Genomic DNA, 12,234 nt, shown 5'->3' on the forward strand with positions numbered 1-12,234 from the left:
GAAGTGAAGAGCAATGGGGAAGGAAGTGAAGAGTGTATGGAGGAAGGGGGTTGGTGAAGAGTGTATGGAGGAAGGGGGAGGAAGAGTGTATGGGGGAAGGAGGAAGTGAAGAGTGTAGGGAAAGGTGGAGGTAAGAGGGGAAGGGGGACGAAGAGAGTATGGGGGAGGTGACGAGTGTATGGGGAAGGAGGTGAAGAGTGTATGGGGGGAAGGGGGAGGTGAAGAGTGTATGGGGGGAAGGGGAGGGAGAGGTGAAGAGTGTATGGGGGGAAGGGGAGGGAGAGGTGAAGAGTGTAATTGGAAAGAGGGAGGTGAAGAGTGTGTGGGGGAGGGGGAGAGGGAGGTGAGGAGTGTATGGAGGAAGTGGGAGGTGGAGAGTGTATGGGGAGAGGGGAAGTGAAGAGTGTATGTGGGTGTACTGCATACATAAGTACTGGTTCCTGTAATCTCTTCTGATTCATATTACAGCTGTTAACATTCAAACTCGCCTCACAATGGGAATATATACGTTTTCTAGTGGGGAGCGTCACAGAAATCGGTAAACATTTAGAATGGGTAACTCATATGCTGTATGTTGTTTTATGCGAATTATACCAGTGTCCGTGCATATAATCTTAAATGTGTATACAGTTAGTATTAAGGGAGAACTCATGGTGATTGGGAAGGCCCAAGTAGTACAGATAGTGTACTATAGTGAATGAGTGTGACCGTGTCTGAGAGTTACAGTCTTTACGTCTGTGTACGATTAGTAAACATAGTTACCTCAGGTATCAAATGAAAATATATGAGAACAATGATCTGGGAAAAGTACAAATGTATCAAATATATGTGAAGTGTTGAGGTTGACCCATAAACTATACTCCAAGGAAAATATCTTGTGTACCTCGGTGTGAGCTTAATACACGTGTGACGAATAGCCACGAACACTTTCATAGAAAGTGTTAAACAATTGCAAAGTGTGGAGGAAGGAACCATACATAGGGAATACAGTGAAGTGGATATACCTAAGCCAAGAATCAAGGCCTTTGTTTGCTCTGGTGTACTGAGTACGGACGTACATGCTAGTTAACGTAAAATCAGGGGACGCCCTGAGTTTCCAATTGCTACTGAAGTTAGATCATTTTGATTCCGAATCATCAGAGAATCTGATGTTTGTATTGAAATTATTGTCAGTTTTGCATTTTAGAAAGTAATTAACTCCTGAAAAAATAAGTCGGTCTCTTATCGCCCTAAGATCTAACGACAAAATTTCAATACTCCTGTAGGGTTTCGTGATATAATGTTGTCTAGCACTCAGGATGGATGGAAACTCTAAGGTGGTGTTCTTATATAATATAAGTTATATGGTAGACAGTCTGGTGCTGGAGATGCCGTGTGGTGGGGAGCTGCTCAGTAGACACGTTCGGTGAGTAGCGTGTTGAAGGAGATAGATGTGCAGGAGCTTCGTTAGAGAAGATGTTGCCTGTTGCTGGCCTCCAGGTTGAATGAGAACGGGACAGCGAGGAGCTTGTTTGGAGGAGGTGTTGCGTGTTCAGGAACCGAGAGCAGAATAAGAGAGCTGATTGGTGAAGACGCTCAGAGAAGGACAGCTGGTGGGTCGCCATGCTCGCCTGCGGGAGCGAGGACCGCCAGGCAGGCGGAGGAGAAGCGAGGGCCGCCAGGCAGCGGCGGCGGAGGAGGAGGTGTTGCGTGTTCAAGGAGAGAGGCCAGAATGAATCTCAATGGAGAGACAGAGCTTATATACCCAGCAGCCGTGAGTCATCCGTGAGTCAACCTGGGAAACCCCGGGAAGTAGCCTGTCTTTTGGCTCGGTTGCTAGGATACTGTGGCATCTGGTGACGCCCCCTGGGCCGCTCGTTTGGTTGTTAGGGAAGACGTAGCAGGTGGCATGCAGCTACGCAGTTGTAGGGGAGACGTCCACTACACTCCCTTGTTCCTACTTAGCTGGCGTTGTAAGAAGGATGTTAACAGCTTGTGCGTTTGACGACAATTTCACTATTGGCTGGCAAGCTTGAACTCTGAATAGACTGTAAACAATAGACTTAAGAAATTGAACTGACCCGGACTGGTTAGCTCATTGAAAATGTCCAAAGGAGGGCCACCAGATTGGTGCCTGCACTGCGGTACCTCATCTACCACGAGAGATTGGAGCTCCTCAACTTGCCTAGGTTGTACTACACTCGGGCAAGGGGAGACCTAATTGAGGTGTACAAGCATCTCAGAGGGCACTACTCAGTCGAGTGTCCTTACCTGGAGATGGCGGACGCTCGCCCCACAAGGGGAGACAGCTCAATGTTAAAAAGTCGCAAGTCCAGATAACTGTGAGGGGTAACTTTTTCGGAGTGAGAGTTGTGAACTCTTGGAACAATCTGCCAGAGAGTGTGGTGGCGGCACCGAGTGTGAGCTCTTTCAAGACCAGACTTGACCAACAGTGGAGCAGGTTCAGATACATTCAGGAGCCGGTGCATGCCCAGTACTTGCCAACAGTTCGTAACAGACGTAACCGATCGCCGAGGCGACTAACAAGCCGATCAGTGGTGAGGAGGATAAAAGTAAAAAAATAAATATATATAAAATAATGACATTGATTTTCATAGCCAAATGTACAGCAACTGATTCAAATGAAGTGTATGTAAATGCGTGAATTGCCCCTTTAGGCATGCCTGAGTTGCCATTTGCCTCGTATATAACTGCATGCACGGGAGAGAGTGTCACTTTTCTAACACTCTCTCATCGCACCTCAGGTATGTAGATAGTGCCTCATGCCCACCATATTAAGTGAATTTAACTCAATTTAACTTTGTTGAATATCAATGTTCATATTTAACATAGTTGAAAGCCTTATGTCACAAGCGAAAACATAACGTTACTTGAACATTGTCTGTGTCGATGCCATGCTTCTTCTTTGCTAGACGTATGTGATTATTTGTAATTGAGTTTGACTTTTCTCAGGCTCCCTCATCGTATCTCAGGCACGGTGTGTGTTCTAGCTGTAACCCGCAGCTACCGGGGAGTGGTAGCTGCCTACCAGCCACATGTCCAACGCAGGTTGTCTTTAATTCAGCGAGATTAAAACCAGGGATTAACGCACCCTGGGAGCTAACACCGAGAGAGTGGGCTTATCTAGCACCACTCGCTGGAGTGTAACAAGGCTACAGCCGAGAGCATGTGTTTGAAAACCAACTTTGTGAGCCTGGTGAACTAATCTCAGTTATATGTGCAAAGTAGTGTTCTTGTACATGATTGGGGATAATTAGCAGAAATATAATTGTCCCAGTTGGGTAGTGGAAACCATAAATATTGCTATTACCAGTATTAGAGTTTGTTATGTGAGTTATGAGTAAACCATCAATGTCTTCTCCCAATGAGATGCTGGTACATGTTTCCATGTTGTTCATTCAGCAATAACATGATGTTATAAGTAATGTGTCAATATCACTGTGCTATTTAGTAGAGCGGATAATGGAAAAATCGTGCAAATGGTGATACAAGCATGAAATTTGGCATGATCATACCCTAGGGGCTATTTGTCAAATCTGCCGATTGGCCATTTGGAAATCCAAGATGGCTGCCAAATTGACCTTTGAAAGATTTTTTTTATAGAAATTGATGTAGTTGGTCAATCTAAATGATCTTAGTGTCCATATGTATGCTCAGATGATTTTTTTCTGTTTCTGATACTCTCGGATATATATTTGTCTTATTTATGATTGGTTTTATGTACTGGTTTTATGTTTTTTCCAACTAGCTGAGTGTAGCATGCAGAGGGTCTCTGCATATGAGGGAGTGATTGTCGGGCACTACCAGGGCACTCTGGTGACATCACTGCTGTGCTACCCAGCATGGGGTTCAGTGTCAGCTAAGAAAAAGCATGTCATACTGCAACAGCTTAGTGTCCCAAATGCTGCTTAACCAACCACAAATCAGTTAAGCAGCCGCATCTGAATTGACAGGATGTGCCATCGCGGGAGAGCAGAGCCAAGGATAACGGGGTTTTAGTTATCTGGATGGTGTACAGACGCACAGGACTAATGACACTGGATGAACGATCGGACTAGGTGTAGGGCAAAAGGCATGAACCTAGTTGCATCCCACACAAGAAAGTGCTCATCAGAGTGGTAAAAGGATAAACCCGCGACCCTGAAGATCAAAAATAGTTATGGACACAAAATCTACCAACAAATCATTCCTCACTGACTGGGCAAAGTGTTGTCTCTGTCAACAGGATAAGAAGGAAGATCTTAAGTCTCCACATGCAAATCCTGCCAAAAAAGGAGATGACGGTTACAAGAGCCTGGCAAGGAATATTCCTCTATTTTATTCAATCAATGCACCGCCAATAAAGCTTGACCCTGCAAGACTTGTTGAAGATGATGGGATAGAGGAGACCTTAAGGAGAAACAAGGCACAGTATCATGAGAGTTGTAGACTTCTGTTCAACAACACAAAGTTAAATAGAGCTCAGAAAAGGCGAACCTCTGCAGTTGCTACAGAGGAGAGCAGCAGTAGCAAGATACCACGAATGGTCAGAGACCCCAAAGCAACAGAATGCTTTCTATGTGAGGAAAAAGCTTCGGGAGATGACATAAGACATGCAATGACAATGAAACTTAATAAGAGATTGAATGATTGTGCGAAGACACTTAGCAATGGAAAACTCCTTGCCAAACTAAGTGCAGGAGATGTTGTGGCACAAGAACTGAAGTATCGCCCTCGCTGCCTGGCAGAACTGTACAACCGAGACAGAACACACCCAAATGCTCATGAGCAAGAAGCACAAGAGCTTCATCCGAACAAGGACGCATACCCAACTGTTTTCTCTGAACTGGTCACTTACATCACTCAGATGAAAGCTTCTAGTGAAGGTACGAACCACCAATTTTATGACTTGCTGACCTGGTCACACTCTACAGACAGAGACTTGAGCAGCTGGGTGTTGGAGCGCCCGATGTTCATGCGCCAGGTGCAAAAGATGGAACCACCACCACCAGCCGACATCATGAGCAGACCCTGAGTGCACAGAAATCTTTCTTTGAGAAGGTGGAAGCACATTCCAAGGTACTGCGGGAGATGGGCAACCCTTTCCAAGAAGAGTCATCTGACCTTCTGGTGTTAAACACAAAGAACATTGTAGATCCAGATATTGCTAAAATGGTTGGTACACACCATGACAGAAGAAAAGAGCAATTCCAGTCATTCTTAGAGGGACTAGAAAATGAAGGTAAATGTCTGTTCCACCATCCAATCAAGAAAAACAGATCCTCCTTCTTCAAACATGACCACGTTGTTAGCAGTTTCAAAGAGAAGGTACTGAAAGATGACTGCCAGCTGTTCTCGCGACTCTTCATCTCCAGTCAGAACAGACAGTATGACTTGCAAGAATTCTTCAAGCATGAGAACCAGTCGGCTCCTGCCTCCCTCAGTGACAATGGCAAGCTTCATACATGTCAGAAGTCACAGCTGGCTTAAATTTTTCAAGCACAAGTGAATGCTACAGAGAGAGTACCACATGGAGATGCTATCATCATAGATGGCTCAACACTGATCAATGCCCTGCCTCCACGCACCTCAAAGACTTTTGATGCCTATGCCAGAGAAGACATCCTGCCCAAAGTGGAATTCTATGGTGCCAAATACAATAGGGTGGATGTAGTGTTTGATGTGTACAAAAAGTCAAGTCTGAAGTCAGGTCGAAACGAGGACAGGGGATCAGGAGAAGAGTTACAGGAACCAGTAAAACTCCCAAAAACTGGAGAACCTTTCTGCGAGATGACAAAAACAAGACAGAACTATTCCATTTTCTCGCGGAGAAAATGTGTGAAGCACAGACGACAAGCATGGTGGTTGTGACAAAGGGGGAATATGCCATTAGCAACACAGAGAAGTCCTTAGAAGCTGTGGCTCCATGCTGTCATGAGGAAGCAGACACACGAATATATGTGCATGCTAGGGATGCAGCAACGGAAGGTAGCAAGTCCGTCATCATCAAAGCCAACGACACTGACGTGGTCGTCATAGCAGTATCTGTACTGCCATCACTACAGGAGCTTGGTCTTGATAACATGTGGATTGCTTTTGGCCAGGGAGCCTGTCATCGATGGATTCCAGTTCATAATGTAGTTTCTGCGATAGGGCCTAAGAATGCTAGTGGGATCCTATACTTCCATGCTTTCACTGGCTGTGACGCTGTGTCTGGCTTCCGTGGGAAAGGAAAGAAATCTGCATGGCAGACATGGAATGTCTGTGATGAAGTTTCAGAAACATTCACCAAACTCAGCCGATGTCTAACAACAGTTGCCGATGTTGACCTGCAGAAGCTGGAAAGATTTGTTGTCCTCATGTACGACAGATCTAGTGCAGCCACTGGTGTAGAGGCAAGACTAAATCTCATTTCCCACAAGCAGAGACCATATGACTCCATTCCACTAACCCAGGCAGCCCTCAAGGAACATGCAAAGCGGGCTGCCTACCAGGGAGGTATCATCTGGGGACAGGCAACAATCTCCAATCCAGAAACCAGCAGTCCTGTCAATTGGGGATGGACGCAGAAGGGAGAGGCATGGCAGATACGTTGGACGACTCTTCCTCCGATTGCGACATACTGTCAGGAGCTGATCAATTGTTCCTGTAAGAAAGACTGCAAGCATACATGCAAATGCTTTCGCTCTGGACTTTCCTGCACAGCACTTTGCAGCTGCATATGTGAACAGCAGTAAATGCACAAAGATGTACTGTCAGGAGAAGTCACAGGAACCAGTGCTAATAGTGAGTACTTTTTTTTAGTAAGTTCTTTTTTGTTATATTTTTTTACTAAAAGTGTTATTTTATGTGGATAAAAATGTTGCAATGGACTTAAAACTAAAAAAAAAATCATCTGAGCATATTTGAATACATACATATCAACACCAAAATCACTCAGATTGACCAACTACTTCAATTTCTATAAGAAAAATCAACCTTTGAAGGTCAATATGGCGGCCATTTTTAAAAATGGCCGCCATCTTGTATTTTCAAATGGCCAATCAGCCAGACTTGACTTGTAACCATTAGAGAAATAACATGCCAAATTTGGTGCTTGTATCACCATTTGTATTATTTTCTTGAAAAATTGCATTTAGCTGTCCTACTATAGCAAGTGTGTAAAGTGACCCTCTTTATTGTCAATGATTATCATAATACCTATAAGGAGGTATAAGTTGAATATTAATTGAAGATCTAGTTTTGTTACTTATACAGTAAGACCTAGTGGTCAGTTATGTCTCACTGTTACAGTAAAGTAATCAGTGATTGTTGTAGATAATGGTTCAACTTGCCATACAATTCACATTTGATTTTAATAAATATTGATTTAGTATATTGTGGGTATCACCTCTCCTTTCCTTCTAACATTTGGTTCTCAGAAATAAACACTGTAAACCACGTGCCTAAGCTAATCTACCAGGCTACCTAAAACTTTTAATGGTAGAAATTTTGCTCTGAATAAAACCTTGGGTGGTGGCAGTTGTATGTATATTATGTATGTGCTTCATTTATATACACTATTTATTCAGCCTAGCTAGCAGCGTGTGGCAATGTATTTACCATGTCCCACATGCTTAATTAATGTGCCTGGCGACATATGGAAGCTGCTAATGTATCACTTACCACATGTCGCCCGAGAGGCTAGTTGACCCCCATACAGAGTGAGCAGCGCCACCTCCCTTGTGTACATACCTGTTTATCCAGTAAATAGAACCTACGAAAACCCTACAGGTGTTTGTGTTCGCTCCTGTAGATAGAACTTGATACCCAGAACACATGCAGCAGTCTACCTTGTAAGTATGTTTACCATGCTAGGCAAGACCTTAGAGCCAGCCAGGCGAGGGTACAGGGAGAGGATGTTTTTGAAGAGTCCAAGTGGTGTAAATTTAAACTATAGGGAGGGGACTTACTTATTGTCGGGTGTATCTACTGATCCCCAAACAGTGGCTCACTAAATCAAAGGAACTTAAGATCCTTAATAGACAACGCGGCGATGCTCAACCCTAGCCACCTCCTTATCATGGGGGACTTTAACTATGGCGACATCGACTGGAGAAACGAGTTTACCCTAAATGGCTTGAATAACCCTGCTACTCTTTTTGTAGAAACTCTGAGAGATAATTTTCTGTTCCAACATGTTAGAGACCCGACACATTACAGAAGGGAGCAAACACCGAAGCCACTAGACCTCATCATAACAAACGAGGAGGGTATGGTGGCCAAACTGGAACACCTTGCCCCAGTTGGCACTAGTCACCATATAGCGTTGTCATTCAGATTTAACTGTTACCTATTTCAAGATAAGGCCAGGCCAAGGTGCAAATATTCCAAGGGAAATTGCATCGGGATGAGGGAAGAGATGAGGGGTATCCACTGGCCTCATTCATTAAGGCGCAAGAATGCAGACACTACGCTGAATATCATAACTAGTAAAGTGACTCATTTGATCGATATATATAAATATATATATATATATATATATATGTAATATTCAGACATTTCAGTGTAATTTCAAACGCCACGCCATTGGCGATGCTGAGTTCAAGGTCGTCTGAGGGAAGACGGCGCTCCCCGCACGTAGCGAGAGGTGGTGGAAATAAGCCTATACGATTTTAAATGTAATTTACCGAGTTAATAGGGACGCTAATCATTGAAAATAATTATAGATCGTTTCCCAGTCTGAAAATGTTGCTTACGTCCTAATTAAGTTTAATCGTCTGGTAAATAAGTCATTCCTGGAAAGCGTGAACCAGTGAGCAAGGTGGCTGAGGAGCTGTGAGAGAGGTCAAGGACCACCTCTGTGCTGTACCCAGGAGAGACCGATCGCGTGACCTGGTTCCTTCGTTTATTTAACATCAGTATTAACAAGTAAGTTTTATTCAATCTCAGACAAAGCTTGATAGGGGGTAGGAACAAACGGTGATGTGAGACAATAGCTAACAGCCCGGGTTTTTCAGGGTTCTGTAGACCCCACGCGGTATGATAACGTCCACTGGCGGTATGAGACACGAGTGGTGAAGCGAGCTGTATGACCGTCCACTGACCTGGGTTTGAGCCACCTGTTGAGTATGGTGAGAGTTGGAGTGAACCCAGCTGTCTAGGTGCCCAACTAACGACGTGACGATCGTTTGGGGTCATCAACTCTCCTCTACCTCGGCTCACAATACTACATATCTTCAAGCAGCTTAGTGAAAACCTTTTACTAACGGGAAGCTAAAGCTTCTCTCAACTGTACAAGGTCTGATTGGCTCACTCCCTTCCGCTTCATGGATGTACTGGGGGTAAAGTGAAGCCAGCTGAGTGATACAGGGTCGCACACTGGGACCAAAAGTCAGTGGAGCGTAGAGGTACACTTTCCAAGGTGGAGAAAGGCTGATTTGGGCCTTAAACTACGGGTGCCTGTTGGTTGTGCCTTATACGACTACGGAGTGCAGATGGAATCTGTGTGTGCGTTAGGTTAGGAAGCATGGTTCACGGGTATTGGTGGACTCAGTAACTTCTTAATAATAGTGACAATATTTTTGTGTGTAGTTAATACTATTTTTTCAGTTACTAACGTATGCTGTGTGCATTTAATATTTCTTTATAATCTCAATCTCAGGTATAACCTTTGTTCCCCAGAGTAGTGTTTAAGTTAGGTTAGGAGGTGTGTATCTGTTGGGGTAATATAATTTTGTTGAGCGCCCTGAAGGCCTATTCAGGGTGGAGTTAATAAGTTCTGATTTTTTTTATACCATTTTCTCGGTGCTGGACATAATTTTGGTGAGTGCCCTTAAGGCCTATTCATTGTAGAGTTATTAATTTCCTATTTTTTTAATACCATTTTCTCAGTGATTGATATTTTGTTGAAAGCCCTTAAGGCCTGGTTCATGTGTGCAAGCAACATTTCTGAATAATTTTAACTTATTGTCCTCTAATGAGGCATTGCCTGAGGTTCTAATAATTTCAACATCATGTATAACTTTTATTCCCCAGAGTAGTATTTTAAGTTCAGGTTAAGAGGTGCGCATGTTGGTGTACCATTATTTGATTGTGTTTGTAGTGTTGGAGGGAATATAAGTGTAAATTTTGCAGTGTGTCTCATTCATCCCAGTCACAGACGCTATCCTTCCACGGGTCACGGACAATTCATTTTGTTTAGTAAATTTAAGTGTTCTTGTGCTGGTTCGGGATTTCTCTCAAAGGGGCGCTTCCACTGCAATTACCATCTAATAATCTTTAATAAACCCCAAGTCAAATGAGAAATTAAAGTCCAGTAAATTCCGACCGGTTATATATATATATATATATATATATATATATATATATATATATATATATATATATATATATATATATATATATATATATATATATATATATATATATATATATATATATATATACCAAACCCAGTGCCTCTAGGAATACGAGGGGATCCCTACACATGAACCATGCTGCGGTCGACAAAGTTAAGAAGAAAACCCAGAAATTCAAGACGTGGGTTGGGTCAAACGATTAGGAGGACAGGAGGATGTATGCAAGAGACAGAAACCAAGCAAAGAGAGTGTAGAACGGCTGAAAAGGAGTTCCAGAGGCTGGTTGCAAGCGAGGCGAGGTCAAACCCAAAGGCATTTTACCGTTATGAAAAGTAGAAATTAATAGCGCGAGTAGGAGTATCAGGCCTGAGGCTTGAAGATGGTAGTTACGCAGATTCTGACCAGGATAAAGCTGAGTCATTGAACAGCTTCTTTTCCTTGGTGTCCACAAGAGAGGATGCAATTAACCTTCCTGCGTTTGAGGACAGACGGATCGACACAGTACTGACCCACATTGTGTTCACAGAAGAGGGTATTAGAAATAAACTGTCAAAGCTAAAGGGCCTAAGAGTCCCGGCCATGACATGGTGCATCCTAGAGTGCTAAGAGAGTTGTGCAACGAGCTTGCAGAGCCCCTGAAGATACTGTTTTGTAAATGCCTGGATGAACAAATGGTCCCCAGTGAATGGAAAGTGGCTTATGTGAGTCTTATATTCAAGAAGGGCGATCGTCACTCCACGAACAACTATAGACCGATGAGCCTGACCAGCATAATATGTAAAGTACTTGAGAGTATTATCAGAGATGCCGCAATGGAACATCTAATACGAAACAACCTTGTAAAAGATTGCCAACACGGTTTTATGCCGAGTCGCTCCTGCTTAACACAATTGCTGAAGGTATTGGATATTTGGACCTATATTCTGGAACGGGGTGGTAGTATCGACAATATATACCTAGATTTTGCCAAGGCTTTCTACAGTGTACCCCACGAAAGGCTGAAAATGAAACTGGAAGGGTACGGAATTCGATGAAATGTCCTAGTTTGGATAGAAGATTTTCTTCATGACCGCAAGCAGTGTGTGGTGAGTAATGGCACGAAATCATCATTTGTACCTGTCACAAGCGGGGGTGGGGGTACCACAGGACAGTGTATTGGGCCCGCTGTTGTTTGTTTGTTTCATAAATGACTTGTCTGGCGCTGCACACCCCTCCATACAAATGTTTGCCGATTATGCCATGTTATTTCGGGAAATCAAGAACCAAGCAGATTGTGAAGAGCTCCAGAAGGATCTCTGTGAGCTCCAAGAATGGTCGAAGAAATGGCTGCTGAGATTCAATGTCACGAAGTGTAAGAGGGTGCACCTGGGGTGTACCAACGGTAAGGAGGCGTATCATATGTCCCAACGGGACGAAGAAGCTACACTATTTGAGACAATGTATGAAGGACCTAGGTGTGTATGTTAACAATGAGCTGAAGTTCTCGGGCAAATAAATTATTGGGTCTTATAAGAAGGTCGTTCAGATATCTAGACGGTCCGTCCCTCGAAACGACCTTCAAGAGTGAAGTGCTTCCCCATCTGGAGAACTGTTACCCCGTCTGTTCCTATTTCACCCTTTATTGAATTATTAATACAACATTTTAATGTATCCTTGACGAAGAGTGCAACCCCTCCCCCCTTCCTACCTTCCCTGTCCTTGTGAAAAATGTTGTACCCTTCTATGTGGTACTCTGATAAAAAAAATTTGCTTGCCAGATTCATCCAAGTTTCGGTGATTGCTATGACGTCTACATTCTCGGTACATACAACCGCTCTCGTCAAGTCTATTTTATTTCTAACGCTCCTACTGTTTGTATAGTATACATTTAAACCTACCCTTCCCTGGTCCTGTTTTACCCTTTGTCCTGAGTAAC

Source organism: Homarus americanus, unplaced genomic scaffold, assembly GCF_018991925.1.
Source record: "Homarus americanus isolate GMGI-L3 unplaced genomic scaffold, GMGI_Hamer_2.0 scaffold28, whole genome shotgun sequence".
Lineage (NCBI taxonomy): Eukaryota > Metazoa > Arthropoda > Malacostraca > Decapoda > Nephropidae > Homarus > Homarus americanus.